Source organism: Dermacentor silvarum, chromosome 4, assembly GCF_013339745.2.
Source record: "Dermacentor silvarum isolate Dsil-2018 chromosome 4, BIME_Dsil_1.4, whole genome shotgun sequence".
NCBI lineage: Eukaryota > Metazoa > Arthropoda > Arachnida > Ixodida > Ixodidae > Dermacentor > Dermacentor silvarum.
This window is the reverse complement of record NC_051157.2, coordinates 57176958-57195011: the sequence shown is the minus strand read 5'-3', so window position 1 is coordinate 57195011 and position 18054 is coordinate 57176958. Positions and strand designations below refer to the sequence as shown.

At 47.7% G+C, this 18054-nt stretch overlaps 2 non-coding genes across 2 annotated transcripts; one reads left to right on the top strand and one right to left on the bottom strand.

Annotated features, from left to right (window-relative positions):
- Positions 1–3235: 3235 nt before the first annotated feature.
- Positions 3236–3308, top strand: Trnar-ucu (transfer RNA arginine (anticodon UCU)). Its single transcript has one exon. It is a non-coding gene; the product is annotated as a tRNA-Arg (tRNA).
- Positions 3309–17504: 14196 nt separating this feature from the next.
- Positions 17505–17576, bottom strand: Trnat-cgu (transfer RNA threonine (anticodon CGU)). The gene has a single exon. It is a non-coding gene; the product is annotated as a tRNA-Thr (tRNA).
- Positions 17577–18054: the final 478 nt, after the last annotated feature.

The window sequence follows — 18054 nt, the reverse complement described above, 5'->3', positions numbered from 1 at the left end:
TCGCAAACGAGACACGTTTATGCTAGCAGCCCAAATATCGTTATACCAGATGTACTTTCGATACCCTGGTTATATTCAAGCACACAGATGGTTCTTGTCAAACAAGTTCTTAAGCAGCCGCCTTTGTCATTCCATAATGGAACCGAATACAGTCGTTTAAGCCATCTCAAACGACATCACCTACAGCTGAGCTTCTTGCAATATTGTCTTTCTTACGATACATAATTTCCCTGAAAAAAGCGAGACAATGGTTTCTCCTTTGTGTCTCGCAGGTAGCTTGGTCGTCAATTCATAGTGAAATCAGCAATTCGCAAAACATGGATTTAGTTTACGAGACATTATTGGAAGTCACAAAAACAAGTGAAGAGAAACACACGATATTGTTATAATGGACACATGGTGACTTGCAAAAGTTGACATTCACTTTAGCGTACGCTAAAGAGGTTGAAGGCGAAAGCCTGCGCTCTCACGAGACATTCATTAAATTACTTGACCTTCTCATTCGAATGCGTTGTTACTTCCTATTATTTGTTTTCTACCACCAAAGGTCATTTGTTCGATGCCCTAATTAACTCTACTTTATTTAAATGTGCCTTAATTAACTTCGCCCTAATTAGCACCAAAGATCGTAGGTTCGACTCCCACCAAAGGTTGTGGGTTCGAGTGCCCTAATTAACTATATCTTAATTACCTGTGTCTTAATTACCTCGGCCGTAATTAACACCAAATATCGTTGGTTTGATTCCCACGAATAGTCGTGTGTTCGACCATCAATGGTGGCACCGTCAATTTTGGTGCCATAAACGCCGGACGGTCAATTTTTCGACCTATGAGCAACTTAAGGCTTTCACTTTAATGTCCCTTAGAATGGCGGCGCAGACGAGGCGGCTGGCCAGGCACATGTTCGCAACGCCACATCTGGAATTCCTCAACACAAGGCAAATTGCGGTAACACAAGGCAAATTGCGGTGATTTCAGAACGACATGGTTCCATTTGAATTCGAAATCTTCAGATTTATTTTACATGAACTCTTCTCTGCCACTTAAAATCCCGTCTACATTGGGTACAACTAGTGATACAAAAGCTTTCTGCAAAACATTTCAAGAGCTGATAGTTCGCAATTCACTTGTGGCCGCGTGGATGAGGATATACATCTTCTGCTAGAAATTGCGCAACACGACATGCAGAGACAACGTTTAACACATGATTCAATAGCATCGCACCGCAGGCCCTTCAGCCTCAACAAGATCTTAGGTCCACGGCCAACATAGTCCTTTTGTGCAGTTATGTGACCGGACTTAGTGTTGACTTGTGTGCTTGTCTGCTTGTGTGAGTGGACTTTGTGCTGCTCTGTTTCTGAGTTGGCTTTCAGTTGTAGTGCGCTTTTAGGGTACTTATGTTACTGGACAATGTGTCCCCTTGGTGCGGACTTGAATTTTAGTTGTAGTGCTTTCAAGTAATTTCCTTCTGATATCTGTGGCTTCACAATTTGCGCATATATTGGTGAAAAGGCTTAGGAGTGAGGATCAACAGCGAATATCTCAGCAATCTTCGGTTTGCAGATAACATTGTCCTGTTCAGCAACACTGGGGTCGAATTACAACAAATGATTGAGGACCGTAACCGAGAAAGGGTAAGGGTGGGGTTGAAGATTAATATGCACGATAAAAACATAATGTTCAATAGTCTGAGAAGACAGCGATAATTCAGGATTGTCAGTCAGCCTCTAGAGTCTTTACAGGAGTATGTTTGTCTAGGTGACTTACTCACAGGGGACCCTGATCATGAGAAGGAAACTTACAGAGAAATAAAAATGGGTTGGTGTGCATATGTCAGGCATTACCAAATCCTCGCCGGGCGCTTGCAACTGTCGTTGAAAAGAAAGGTGTACAATCACTTCATTATACCAGTGCTAACATATGGGGCAGAAAATTGGAGGTTAACAAAGAAGCTCGAGAAGAAGTTAAGGACTTGTGCGAAGAGCAACGGAACGGAAAAAGTTCATTGTAACGTTAAGAGAGAGGAAGAAAGCGGTGTGGACCAGAGAGCAAACGGGGATTGCCTTTATTCTAGTTGTAATTAAGAGAAAAAAATGGAGCTGAGTAGATCATGTAATGTGTAGGGTAGATAACCGGTAGACCATTAGAGTCCCATAATGAAGGGAAGCGCAGTCGAGGATGGCAGAAATCTATTGGGTGATGAAATTAGTAAATTTGCAGGTGCAAAACAGTAGTTACTAGTTGCGCTTTATTACACCACCTCTATACCGGGTGTTCAAAATGAAGCTTTACGGAATTTTTAAAAACCGCCTGGGGAAGGTAGCATAATTCTTATCGTTGAGCTGGGTTATTCGAAGAAGCGGACAGTAGTAGCACGAGAAATCTAAACACATATCCAAATAATTAACAAAAATTGACTACTGAACTTCTTAGTTAATTACTTTACGACACATATTACAATTTGCGAATTGTTTACAAGTTGCATCCATTTGAAATGAATTGCCAGGATGACACCAGCTTCGAGATATTATTTCCCAAAGTGTGGGATGAAATACATGGGCGTTCCAGTTACTTTTGTGCTTCAATGTATGAAACCGTATTTTAGTAAAAGAGTAAGTGAAACAACAGTGCATTTTTACGGCGAGTTCGATGGCGCATATATCCAAATTGGTGTCATTCTGGAAATTCATTCCAAGTGAATACACCTGACAAGCTCACCGGCTACAATTCGTAAATTGCAATATATACGTCGTAAAGTAAATAACTAAGAAGCTAATTAGTGATGTTTTGTTAATTCAATATGTGTTTCTCGTGCTACTAATGTCCACCTCTTCGAATAACCCTGCTCAACAATAAGAATTACGCTACCTGCCACAGGCGATTATTAAAAATTCCGTAAAGCTTAATTTTGAGCACCCAGTGTCCCCAGTAAATTCCCCTTGTGAAATTGCTGGATTACGCAAAGTGGATATGTATGATCCACTTCGTTTCTAATCCCCTCTTTGTCAGAGAAGTCGGCGCAGCAATGCTATCTACTTATGCGGTGTTTTGTAACTGTGCATTTGCATCGTACTACCTGGGTCGTTGTTAAGATATTTGTGAAAGTTCACCTTTCTTTGTTTTTCTGCGCACCGGCGTTAGTTGTGCTTACACTTTGTTTTATTTTCGCGCACGCGATTTTGCTTTATAGCTCGCTGAATAACGAAGGATCAATCCCTAAGCGCGCAAGCACGCAGTCCCTGTGGCGCAGTGGATAGCGCGTTGGACTTCTAATCCAAAGGTCCCGGGTTCGAATCCCGGCAGGGATGTAGGCAATCATGCGAGTTATCTTTGAATCTCGACTTGCAAAAAAAAAAAAAAGAGCGCCTTCGTTTTGCAGGTTGTGTTCCCTGTTCTACAAACTGTGCTGTTCATCCAGGAAAAAAATAAATAAAAATAAAATCAAAATGCATGGTACAACGAAAAAAGGACGACGGTGATCTTCAGGTGCCTTTTATTTTTTTATGTGTGTTATTAGTGGCACGAGCATCGAGTGACACACGTGTTTCTTGCGCAGACGAAATTCAAAATAAATAAAGAAATATAAAAACAATAGTATAGTACAACATCCATGGGTTTCATTATAGATATGACATCACAGCATAAGTTTTGTTGCAAGTTGAGTTACTGAAATGTCTGGAATACTTAGAATTGATTAGGAATCCCTGATTACCGGGGACGAAATTGAAAATATATAGAAGAAATAGAAAGAAAAATAGTAGGCTGCAATATTCGTGGGTTTCATTATAGATATGATCTCAGAGCATATGTTTAGTTAATGGTTGAGTTACTGAAGTGTCTCGAATAATTAGAATGAATTAGAAATTGTTGATTTCTTACAGACCCGTAGACTTTAGAGACCTGCCACGTCAGCACAACTTTGGCGAAATTGCTGGAAATTTGGAAGTAGAAAGCGGAAGTAATGACGTCGCACACAAGAAGGTGGCATGATATCTAACCGTCTAATAAATGGAAAACAGCTGCATGGCATAGACTGAACATCTGCCTAGCAGAGTGGATGTGCCGTCCCTCTCTCCTCTCTCGCTTCTCCTTTCCCGGCGCGTACCTGCTCGATTGCTCGCAACAGCTGCGCGAGCGCACTCGTTACATGCTCTGACGTCAGCACCGGAGAGGGCGGGTAAGGTGCGCTTCTTGCGCCGCTCGCTAGGGGGCTACGCCCCGCCAGGCGGCGCGCGCTGCTCTTATGGTGCCACGGGAAAGACGTTCGCTCGCTTGGTCCTCCGAGTTCCGTTCGTGCGTTGCGTTCGCCATGGAGGTGGTTGACGAGGAAGCCACCAGGCCAAGCACAGCCTACCCACAAGAAGAGGACCTACAGACGGTGGTTCTCTGTGTCTGTGACGTTCTTTCAAAACATCCACACACAAAGTTGACCTATAGAACACCAACGCCAATGTGCGAGTGCAACTAAGAGACACCTAAGTCAAAGATTAGGGTCGCCTACCGTTTTAAACATGTTGCCCTCCGAGTTCATTAGAAGCAAACGGTCAATGATGTTGTGAAGTCAATTAGATGACGTTCTCGAGTGGCGTTGTGTTGGCAATATCTAAACGGCCGCTAAGTTGTGCTAATTGTGCCGGGGTTGCAGTTCGCAGAACGTTATACGCATTACCTTGACCGAAAACTTCAGCGAAATCTAGTGTACCTCACATATATCACAACATGAAAGCGAAGTTCCATAAAACTTTGCAGCTTGGTGTGGGTAAACTTGTATTATGTTAAAAGTGTTTAGTGGCTGCTTTGCCAATCGAAGTTCTATTATATATAGTATTACAGGGCAACCCACGACAATAGAGTGTTAGAGTGTTGGGGCATTTAAAGCATCATGCAAACATCCTAATGCTCGAGGACTGTTGCGTCTTGCATTTTTATTTCTCTCTAGTACCTTTGACTCTCTCACCTAATAAAAATGCTATATATCAAAACGCCGTCCACCTGCTACAGTCGACTGAATACGACTGATTTCTGGACTGGTTTATAAATATTTGTACAGCTAGAAAACTTCCACGACTTTCTTTGATGATTTCGTGCAGTTAATCAGACATGTGGTGACGGGAAGCAGCATGCAAATTTCTTAACAATTTGTGCGTCATGGCAGTTATTTTCAAATGTTTTCCCAAAGCGGAAAACTTATATCGGCTAAAGTGACCAATGTGCATATCATCGTGTTGGAGAGTATGAATTGTCGCTCAGTAATAAAGAAGGCGTGATTTACGAGTGCAATGTCTGTGCAACGGAAGAGGCGGGGGGAGGGGGACGAATTTCCTATCAAGGGAGGAGCTTAATGTAGGGCGACAATTGCAGCGGTACATTTTTGCTGTCAAAAATTGTACTGATTGCCTTAGCGACCTCCTGTATTTTTTCGTGTGTTGCAAAGAAAGCACAGGAAAATTGAACACAGGAGTTATGGAGTTTGGCAATGCCCCGACACTTGTGCTCTTTGTTGAGGCACTTATTCTAACCCAGCAAAGCACAAATAACTCGGTTGGTCTTGTTAGGTCTTCTTGTCTTTCGTTCAAGTAGACCTCTAGGAGTACCCATGACTACTTGATATTTCTCACTTTAAGGTAAATAACCTACTTAAGCAAACGTCACATTTTGGGGTAGCACTGCTGTCAGAATTAGCAATGTCAAACTTAACATATACAAAGAATTAGTTTGGGTTTACCTGTCTTGTTGCAGTGAATTTTCCTGAATACCATATAATTACTTTGCTCTGTGTTCTCAGTTTTATTTTCATCGTCATATTACTATTTACGATTCATGGTAAACTATACATTTCCCATAACCTATACATCTTGTATAGACATAGTAAATACACGTAAACATTACATATCATGGTAAACTGCATGTATCGTAAAAGCAAACAAAATAGAACAACCAAAGCAGCTGACAGTTAAAGCTCAGGACGCGTCCATGGACCGCATAGGTATACGTTAAGTGTCGGGACCAATTGTAAAAAAAGTGAACGTTAAGGCACCAGCCCGTTTCTATTTCTGTTTTAGGCCCGTTTTAACCTTTTCCAGCGCTACAATCGGTATGGAAAACAGCGTGCTTTTTAAGCATAACCAATATTTTTCTGGAACGTACAAATGCGCTACCCCTTCATCCAGACATCACGGAAAATATCCAGGATCCATTCCTCTGTATTTTCTCACAGACGCATGTTGTCTAATCAAAGAGAGCGAGAGAAAATAAGAGGTGAAGGACGGAGATGATAACTAGTTTAACTGTCCGGCTGGCTACTCTTCACGGGAAGATGGGGTAAGGGCAAAAATAAAAATAAAAATGAGGCAACAAGAAGAGAAGGTTGAAGAAAATCTGTCTTCACAAATTTGTGGGAGGAAAGGTCTTGTGCGAACATAAACTGAGTACGAAGACTCGTTCACCTATAGGTGATATGCCGCGCAACGTGTACAGGTCATGGCTCCTGCCAGGACGGCAGCAGAACTTCAGATAAAATTTGGTGAGCGGGCGGCTGATATTGACAGTTCCGACTGACGAGCGCAGGCTTTCCTTCGCATTACATTTTGACAATTTTTCTGTCTTTACGACATTTCTTAAAAATATATTTCTCCCGGCAAGCGGCAAGCTTGCTATAAAAACGGCGGGAAATGTCATACGTTTAGAAAAGTTCAAGGGACACCACAGATAAAAATTATGTGAGTTCTTACAAAAGCTATCTTTCTGGAACACCAAAAAAGCCACTGCCACCCTGAGGAAAAGTTGGGTAAGAAAAGAAAAAAAAAACAATGAGGCCGTTTCGCTCTAAAGGTGAAGCCTTGATTGCTATAGAAAATTATTACACAGCTACACGACGTAAGGTTAGCAGTTTTATCAGCTGTAAACACTGCTGTAAACATTTGCTTCCTAACTAAATAACAAGCACGGTGTCACAAGCACACGGGCATACATGAACACATCTCACTGGATAACCGCGGATATTCGCTGTCAGAACGCTAGCGCGATGAAGGGCTGCAACAGCAGCGAGCTATCTCGGGTCGGCTAGGCTTCGAACCCAGCCCAGATTATCTTCAATTTAACCTGGAGTGGGCCATGCTCAACCGCCCCATGCGCAGCCACGGCGGGGGTAGAAGCAAGAGGCATCGTTACCTTAACCCCCTTCCCTTCCCCCCTTATAGTGCGAACACATGTAGTCACTATAATTTAAATTAAATTCCAGTGTTTTACGTGCCAAAACCAGGATATGATTATGAGGACCGCCATAGTGGGGGACTCCGGATTAATTTTCAACACCTGGGATATTTAACGTACACCCAATGCACGGTACACTGGCGTTCTTGCATTTCGCTCCCGTCGAAATATCACCGCCGCGGTCGGGATTCGATCTCGCGCCCTAGGGCTTAGCCGCGAAACGGCGAACCCACTGCCCCACCACGGCAGGTGTCTCCTGGCATCCGCCCTTTGTGCGCACGAAAAGCCGGAGCCCACTTTCGCCTTGCCTCACCTTCTTGCTCGCGCGAGAAGACACCGGCGCACTAAACCTCTATCCCACACAGTTCCACCTCGCATGTTTTCCCTCGCACCTTCAGCATACAGCTCGCGGCCGCAATCTTATCGCAGTTCGACATTATACGTAACATCACTGTGGCGACAACGGCGGAAATTCGCCTAGAGTGTCCGCATAATTGCCTTCGCATTAAAACGCAGCAACGAAATACGGTTGGCACTAACTCCTTGTGGTTTTCGCACCAGCTTATTGTGACGGCGTCGTGGAATTTGACAGTCTCTGTTCGGGTCTAATTAACTTTTTATAGGTAAAGAGGAGTTGAGTTGTATTGAAAAAATTTGGAAGGCCATTCAACCTCTAGTTGAAGCCGCTGAAAGACAAAGTCTTCCTGCGCGATTTGGGGGTGAGATAAGGGTAAAGCCACTGCGCACCGCACTTTAACGCGTCACTCCTCGAGTGAGGGGAGTAGATGGAGCATCGGACTTAATTTGTTTTAGTGTACCATCTTCGAGATTGCCCCGCATTCTGTCGTAAAACGTGCTCGTCATATTAAATAATTTCCGAGATTTATTAGGTCAAAACTACGGTCCAATTATGAGGCCCACTTTTATGTGTACGTGGCGAAATGATTGCAGCAACACGCTTCTGTGCTAGGTGTCTTCCATTGGAATCTGGCTGTGAGGAAATTTTATAATTTATTTATTTTAAAGATCTATATTTCACCATATGGGCAAATTAATGAATGTGATAGCAACATGTTAAAAGATTACACAAAGTAAGGCTTATGGCTTTAGTCGCAGTATGTATTGCAGTAAACATATACTGGCTATGTAAACAAGCATGGCGGGACGTGGGCAGACGCACACGGACAGAAAGAACTCGATGACCGCGAGCAGCATCGCCTAGACGTACAGGGTCTTGTCGGCGCTGTTGCTTTGCGTCAGCCTCGTGTTTCTGTACAGCGCCATGCTCACGGTGCGCACGATGTCCGCTTCGCGCTTTTGAACTGTAGGGAAGGGGGGGGGGGGGGGGCGTATTTTGTAAAAGTTCACCTAGCGGACATGGCCATTTGTTCTGCTGCTGAAAGGGCTGATTGGCTGTGCCACCGGGCTCCTGCGGAAGCGCACCCCAGCCCAGCCAATCAGCATTTCAGCAGCTGACGAAATAGACATGTCCACTAGGTGGACTCTTGCAGAATACCCCCCGGGGCGTTGTCGGCATTGTCACTAAGCGTCGGCCTCATGTTTCCACAGCGTCGCATCTGGGCGCCTCCGGCGTTGAGTTGCAGCGAGCGTCCCACACGCAGCAGCACGTTGGTCCTGCGTCTAGACCTCACGTATTCGCAAAAATCTTGCCGACTGTTTCTTAGGGGTGTCCTCCCTCGGAGCGTCCTAGTCATACTAGGAACCAACCTTCGAGAAGACCACATCATCACATGGTGCCTCGCTCACTAAGGTGTGGAGGGCAACGAACGGGAGGACGGCCTGGCTGGAGGTCTAATTTTCCGAGCCGCGGGCACAGCGACCTCACACCTACGCTCCCGCGAGATATCCTCGGCAGCCAAAGACGCGTCAGACAGACAATGGCACCACCCCACCCTAAACTCACGCGCTGGCAATCCAGGGACCGGAGACGCCTACAAACGAAGAAATATTCTAACATACACACAATCAGCAAAATACACTCGTCCCAATACGATGCCTGCTGTCCTTGGTGCCACGACAGTAGTAGTAGTAGTGGTTTTATTGAAGAAGAAAATGACGCTTATTTCTGCTGCCCAATAGAGAGCACGGCGCAGCGTCAACACACATACCCTCAAATATATAACTTAGCATTGCAAAGACTAGCAGAGGGTAACTCGCCCCTCGTCACACGCAACGAATTTGAAAGGTTGTGGAAGGCGCTACCCGCCCGGCACGACCTCGGAAGACAGCAGGCAACCTTGGACCAAGCCGAACGAGCCACTAGAACCAGTGAGGCCCTGGAATAGGGGCTTCACGCTCAAGACCCGCAGTCCGCTATTTAAATAAAATGTTTATTCCTCCACCTCCCTGCGTCTGGACCACGGAGTGTTCTTGGCGCGTATGCGTGCACGCCATGCTTCAGTCTGATTAGCGTTTCACAGGAGCGTCTCGGCTGGCGTTTTGACTGTTAACACGTGGATGCATATTTGCGCGATGTGAGAGACGCGTTTCTTTCCTGCAGAAACCCCGCACTGACAGGTACTACTACTGCGACTTCGTGTGGGGAAACGATGGCACAGGCTGGAAGCGTCTGCATAGTTGCATTATGATTCGTTTCAGCAAGCAAAGCTGTACAACCTGAGGTCGTAGAACACAGCGGCTTCTGTGCACCAGTCTGGTGTGATGGGAACGCCGCCTGGCGTTCAAACTCTTACACAAAGGGAAAGCGTACAATTAATGTGGGTAATGTTCTTTAGCAAATGTATTAAATGAGTCCCGAACCACCCCTTGGGCTTGGTGCAAAAACACACCCCGCGGCTGGCATACGCTGCTTTGGACATCTCATGGTGTTGGGCTGCTGAGCACAAGGTCGCGGGATCGAATCCCGGCCACGGTGGCCGCATTTCGATGGGGGCGAAATGCGAAAACACCCGTGTACTTAGATTTAGGTGCACGTTAAAGAACCCCAGGTGGTCCAAATTTCCGGAGTCCCCCACTACGGCGTGCCTCATAATCAGAACTGGTTTTGGTACGTAAAACCCCATAATTTAATTTTTTTTTTTGCTTTGGACATCTCAGTCAAATTTTGCCATAGTGCTCGGGGCGTGGAGCTCGCAAGTTAAGCGCGATGCCATCTTTTTTTTTTTTCAGACGCTCCCTTTTCTATAGAAGACTACTCCTCACTCCTTTCTGAACGCTTTATTTCGTATTATAGCAGCATACCTGGTTGCTAGTGGCCAATACCTGACATCAATCAAGAAGTGTAGTTGGATATATATATTTTGTTGGATAGCATATATTTTTTGACCCAGTTTAATAAGCAGGCTGAAGTAAGGGAAAAACTGGTTTCACATTTTGATAATAATTACATACTTCCGAAAGAAGATGACAGTCGTTTGATCACGCACGGCCGTGGCAGCCTGCGCAGAAATTAAGCTTTGGCCACCCTGCTTATCGGAATCGTAGCCGTCGGGTCTCGCTAATTTAGACTAGCTTTTATCGCTCGACTTCCCTCAAACCACGCGAGACTTTAGGTCAGACTACACGCACGCTTGCCGGCGTGCGCTCATTCCTGGCTGCTCCAGCTTCGACGCCTTGGCGGACGTAGCTTCGTATTGAGCAATTGGTTGCGCTTCAAAATGGGCAAGTTGGATGTGGTTACTATGCGTTGGTCAAACGGGTGCAGGGCAGCACCGGTCCGCACCACGTAACGTGGCCAGACTGGAGCATATGAGTGCGAGCGCGCACTTAAGCCCTGTCGTGTACAAATCGAACGTTGTGCATACGCACTACAGTTACGTGTAGCTGCCGTCTGCTACTTACCCTAGGTACTGCGGTCTCCTAGAGGTGCCGCGACAGTTCCGCTGGCTTAGTGCACTGCGGCTCGCTGACGACAACCGAGTTTGACGCGTCGTAGACGCCAACATCGTTAGTGGCGTCTACGTCAATATATCAAATCAAATTTTAACAGCGCGCCACCGTGACGTTCAGTAAGCGGAGCATAGTGGGCACGCCCCGCTACGCCGTAGCCTTTGCAGTCCAAGTCATTGAAGAAGGAGCGGAAGCACCGCGTGGGGGATGTGTGATTACCAATAACTCTGCTTCTGTCGAGCACATTGCAGTACGTTATGCGGCAGAGTATTTACGAAATACTCTATTTTACCTTCAAATGCATTTCTCCGCTTCGATAGGAAGTGATTCAGGGCCACTTCAAACCTCAAAAAATGTCACAGTTTCGCCATAAGGGCGAAGCAATGAATGCGATAGCAACACAGCAATGTCATACGAAGTAAGGTGAGCGGCTTTGGTAGCAATATGAATTGTAGTAAACATGAGCGGATTAAGTAAGCAGGTGTGCTGCGGCGTAAGTAGACCGACATGAAGAGAGACTCGATGACCACGAGACGGCGCGTGTGAAACGGTGGTGTTGATGAGAAGCGCTTCCCGTGGGCAGCGCGTGCGAAGGGACACACCTGTAGCGCTGCACTGCCGACCCGGGCAGCATTGCATGTGTAGCGTGCGTTGGAAAATGTGGCCAGACTATTAATAACTGATTGAACAAGCGTGGTGTGAGCGCGCACAAACAAACACGAATGGATCACACTGAATGACTGCAGACAACGACTGTCAAAACGCTGGCAGCAAGCGCATATATACGCCGCAGCAGCGGGCGAAGTATACGTGCGGTCTGTCGCTTCAACAGAAACTGAGCGGCAAACGGCGTGCGGCGAAGATTTTATCTGTAGGGCACCTCACGGCGACGGCGACGACGACGCCGACGGCAGAAGTCCGGTTGAAGTGTCCATATAATTGCTATCGCAATAAAAAGTGTTCAATACAATTGATACTGCAATAAAACGCACCTATCGCCTCAACACGCTGGCTTGCACGTGCGAAATGTTAATCGAAATTCTATGCCATCTGCTGGGACATGCGCCCGTGGTCTAATCGCTAAACCACAAGGCTCCTGGGCATATGCCGGGAAGTCCTCTGTTCGAACCCTGCAGCCATGGGATAATTTTTTTGCTTCTTAATATATATATTGTTACGAGCGTGAAAGTCTTCCATGATTTGGGTATGTGCCGCAAGCAGTAGGGGGACACGGAGTACGATTCATGGCCAATCCCCCACTGTGGGGATGCGCCACAACCTTTCAGGTCAACAACAACAACAACAACCTCGGCTGACGCCCAAGGCCGTCGGTTGCGTCTCAATAAACCCTCTCTTCACGGAGAGTTACCCGTTACAGAGTGGTGGAAGTGCCGGGTTATACGACGTCGCCGTACTACGGAGTCGCAACCGCTTGAACTTCGCCGGAGCCGCCGTCTAGCCGGTCTCTCGCCGACAACATTCATCATGCCACAGAATGTAGGAGCAGACCCGGAGCCAGTTGCAACCGCGCCAAGGTCAACGCCAGTTGCTCCTGCACACCATTACATGGAACCATGCTCGTTCGCGGGAAGAGCGGAAGATGACGTGGACGAGTGGCTTACGCACTACAATCGGGTGAGCCGATATAACCACTGGAACTCGGTTACGAAGCTTGACAACGTCGTCTTATTTTTGAGAGAAACCGCACTGATGTGGTTCGAGAATCACGAAGAGTCCTTAACAACATGGGAACTCCTTGTTGAAGAAATAGGGAAATGTTTTGGCGACACTGATGCCAAAAATAAACGCGCGGAGAGAACACTTGCCCAAAGAGCTGAAACTACAGAAGAGACATGCACTACCTATATAGAAGAAGTACTCAAGTTGTGCAAAATCATAAACCCGCGGATGTGTGAGGACGACCGAGTCGGACATCTTCTGAAAGGCATCGCAGAACACGTCTATAATTTTCTGATAGGGAGAGAAGACCTCACATCCGTCTCAGATGTCTTGCGTCACTGCCGTACATTTGAGACGTTGAAGACCCGTCGCATTGCGCCCAAATTTGGACGACTGGCAAACGTGACAACTGTCGCCAGCGTCGATACGAGTCCGTCCACCGACCTTGCCTCTACTATCCGGGAATTATTACGCGAAGAACTGCGGCGACACAATGAGCTAGTGTGCAACCCAGCTCAACCGCCGGCTACGTACCCAGTGTATCACTCAGCGCCCACAGCACAATGCGCTACTTTGCCACCGTCTGTGTGTGTCACGGACGTCGATGTCGCTGGAACGACGTGGCCACATCTGGAGACGTTTCCATCAGAGCAGCGGTATGGGTACGTATGTATGGGTACTCCAGCCGTGATGCACAGAGGCGAACGGCTCCTGTTAAACGTTCTGGGGTGCCGTACCCTGTTCGACGACCTCTGCCGGCTGAGCGCTTTGAGTGGCATTTCGTCGAGCGTCCTCTGCCCTTGTGCAACAACTGTGGTATCGAGGGCCACATCACCAGGTACGGCAACGTGGCCCCACAACGCCGCCAGCCGCCGACGTACGACCGATCGACAACATCTGGCCAGCAACGCGTTGGCGGTGCGTACACATATCCACGCGGTATGTCCAACGAGAACCTGGGAACACTGCGAAACCGTTCACCGGCCTCCGATCGGAGCTTGACGCCACCTTCTTTCTGCCCCTCGCGTAAGCCGGTCACCGTCTCCCCGGCGCCGCTACCCGTCGCCTTCGCTGGAAAACTAGTCAGCGCGGCCGTTGGAGGTGAGGCCGCTGGACAGTCTTCGATTACGACAGAAATACCTCCGCCAATTTGCATGTTTAAAAATAAGGTTTGTGTACGTGTAGACGGCGTCTCAACAATGGCCTTACTGGACACTGGAGCGACCGTTTCCGTAATGAGTCACGCATTCAAACGCCTGCTAGGACGAAAAGTGCTGTTTTCGTGGGACCGTGCCGATGTGTTTCGTGGAGTGAGTGGAGAACTATTGTACGCTGTAGGTGTGTGCAGTGCAGCAGTTAGCTTGGGTTGTGAAAGGTTTCACGCGGAGTTTGGAGTTTTACCGCATGCTACGCATGACGTAATTCTGGGGATCGATTTTCTTAAGCTGTGTGGTGCCAATGTCGATTGCCGAACGGGAGAAATTACTGTAGATTCGAGCCTTCCGGCCGTCTTTGTGGAACACCCGCCGTGTTACGAATGTGCTCTTTGTGTGCCCGCAGATACCGTCGTACCATCGCTGTCTGCCAAATGTGTGCCAGTTGCCTGTTCTCCTGCAACCGACAGAACATTTGACGCTACCGTAGAGCCCGTTCACCTTATAGTTGCCTGGAAAAGAATGTTCTGGTGCCCTATTGAACGCTGTCGGTTATCGGCGGGCGTACTGTATTATGGACGATAAATTGCTCCAATGAACCCACAATACTACCGGAGGGTCTGAAACTTGCGGCTATTCGTGAACATCAGCTATTGGCGCTCGTCATCCTTGCAGAAGCCCCGATGCCACGGATGAGCCCCAGTCGGATGCATGCGCCACGGACACTTCGATAATGGCTATGATAAACAAATCGCTCAGCACTAACCAACGTCTGGAACTGGCAAATATTCTACGAAAACACTTCGTGGTGTTCGACTTTTCCCTGCAAGCGGCTCCACCATCCTTACCCCCTTCTCGTGTACAGCATCGCACAGACACGGGATCTCACCAGCTTCTGCGACAAAAGCCATACCGGGTGTCACCTTCAGAGCGCAAGGTGATCAATGACCAAGTCTGTGACATGCTAAAGAAAAACGTTATCCAAGAATCGAGTAGTCCGTGGGCAGCCTCAGTAATTCTAGTTAAAAAGAAAGATGGCACATGGCGATTTTGCGTTGATTACCGCCGCCTCAACGCCGTTACCAAGAAAGACGTATACCCTTTGCCACGGATCGATGATGCCATAGATTGCCTTTCTTCGGCCTCATATTTTTCGAGGAGTGTAGGCTTGCGGTCCGGATACTGGCAGATTCTGATGCACAAGGCAGACAAGGAAAAAACGGCATTCGTTACACCCGATGGACTTTTCGAATTTAATGTGATGCCGTTTGGGCTGTGTAACGCGCCTGCAACTTTTGAGCGCTTCATGGACAACATTCTGCGTGGTTTGAAGTGGGAAGTCTGCATGTGTTATTTGGATGATGTGATTTTCCGACGCACGTTTAGTGAACACAACGCTCGCCTCAATCTTGTACTAGAGTGCCTAGGAAAGGCCCGCTTGGTACTAAACTCCAAGAAATGTCGCTTTGGAGAACGTCAAACACTAGTTCTAGGCCACGTAGTGGACAAAGAGCGCATAAGACCTGATCCAGCAAAAACTGTTGCGGTCGAAGCTTTTCAGCAACCTCGCTCAATAAGAGAGCTACGAAGCTTCTTCGGCCTTTGCTCATACTGCCGTCGGTTTATTCACGGATTTTCTCACATCGCGCATCCATTGACGTGTCTGCTTCAGAAAGGCGTTCAATTTGACTGGACCCCAGAATGTGCGTGTGCTTTTCGTAAACTGAAGTTTCGTTTGACGTCCCATTCAGTTCTTAAACACTTCGATCCCTTGGCTCCCACAGAACTGCACACGGATGCTAGCGGTATTGGTGTCGGCGCAATTCTTATTCAACGCTTCAACACCAAAGAACACGTCGTAGCGTACGCGAGTCGCTCTCTAAGCAAGCCCGAGCGCAATTACACCGTCACAGAACAAGAATGTCTCGCGGTGATTTTCGCAGTACAACGCTTTCGGTCATACCTGTACGGACGCCCTTTCACCATCGTCACAGACCATCACTCGCTATGCTGGCTCGTCAATCTGCGTGATCCATCTGGTAGGCTTGCACGTTGGACACTCCGTCTGCAGAAGTACGACTTCACCGTTTCCTATAAAAGCGGTCGACGGCACGCCGACGCCGACTGCTTGTCGCGGCTACCGCTTCCCACGACAGACTGTGACGCAGACAACTTTGACCACTGCATCGTATACTTGGAGCCAGCATTTCCTGATCTCAATACCTTTAAGACTGAGCAGCAAAATGACGGCACTTTAAAACTGCTTGCTGCCAAACAGAAATCAGCAGCCAATCGTTATTGCACACGTGATGGGCTTCTGTACAAAAAGAAATATTCTACCACAGGCTCACGATATCTCGTGGTGGTGCCGAAAAGTCTGCGCACTTCCATCTTGCGGGCTATGCATGACGAACCAACCTCCGGTCGTTTGGGAGCAGCTAGAACGCCTTGCCGTCTTCAAGAACGATTTTACTGGCCGAATATGCGTCAGACGACGCGACCGTACATGTCTAGCTGCAACGAATGTCAACGTCACAAACCTCCCGGAAGTACTCCTCCTGGTAGACTACACCCTGTGCCGCCCCCAAGGACTCCATTCAAGCAAGTCGGGATCGACCTTCTCGGCCCGTTTCCACGGTCCTCTAACGGAAATCGTTGGATCGTAGTGTGCACTGACCACCTGACACGCTACCGTGAGACGGCTGCAATACCGTCGGCTACTGCAGCCGACGTGTGCCTTTTCTCGCTACGTTTTATCTGTTACGGGTAACTCTCCGTGAAGAGAGGGTTTATTGAGACGCAACCGACGGTGCTGAGCGTCAGCCGAGGTTCCGCTATCGCTTGGGGAACGTGTTCTTCTTCTGTCCTCTCGTACCCCGTGTCCCACTACTGTTTGCGGCACATACCCAAATCATGCAAGATTTTAACGCTTGTAAGAATATATATATATATATATATATATATATATATATATATATAATCATATCATAAGAAGCCAACAAACATTGACACCAAGACCAAGAACAACATAGGGGAAATTACTTGCACACACTAAATGAATTAAAGAAATGACAAATTAATGGAAAATGAAAACGGATGAAATAAATTGGCAGTGGCTTAGCTCGGCTATGCCAGGATATACTTAGCGTTAGCAAAGGTTCAGCTGATTATTCCTAGCTTTACTGGTTGTCTAGATTGTCAAGGATTAGCTTGATTGTCATGCTTACTGCTGCTCCAATGACACACACGCGGTATACGTATTATGTGGCACATGTATATTTATTTTTGCTGGCAAACGCCAGTCAGAAGCGCAGCGGCTCCAGCGCAGTGTCAGACGGCGACTGCACAGCGAGCGCGCCGGCGCCAGTGCGTCTACCACGGCTACGACGTCACTCCTCTGGAATGCGCAGACCGGCGGCGGTGAGTCGCGCGCGGCGGCGGCGGAGTGCGCGAGAGGTGCCGGCTCCGGTGGCTCCGGTGCGCAAGCCGTGTGACATCACTGATCCTTGCGCATGCGCAGCACGGCTCTTGATGTGCCGCGCGAAACGGGCTTGGCTAGGCCAGTGTAGCTAACGCTACAAAACAACTGTCCGCAGGTGGGGAACGAACCCACGTCTTCGCATTACGCGTGCGACGCTCTCACCATTGAGCTACCGCGGAATCGTTTTCCTATCCGCTTTCTGGGGTGTTTACGTTTTACAACTAGTACTAACTCTGCGAGTGTTAGCCAGCGCCACCACTCACAAGCCTAGAGGCGGATGTGGAACATCATTTCCGCCGCAGGCGTCACGAGCACGCGGTCACGAGCAGGCGTCACTTCACGTGCTCGTGACGCCTGCGGCAGAAAGGATGTTCCACATCCGCCCCTAGGCTTGTGAGTGGGGGCGCTGGCTAACACTCCCAGAGTTAGTTCTAGCTGTAAAACATAAACACCCAGAAAGCGGATGGGAAAACGGTTCCGCGGTAGCTCAATGGTGAGAGCGTCGCACGCGTAATGCGTAGACGTGGGTTCGTTCCCCACCTGCGGACAGATGTTTTTTCATCCGTTTTCATTTTCCATTAATCTATCATTTCTTTATTTCAATTAGTGTGTGCAAGTAATTTCCCCTATGTTGTTCTTGGTGTCAATGTTTGTTGC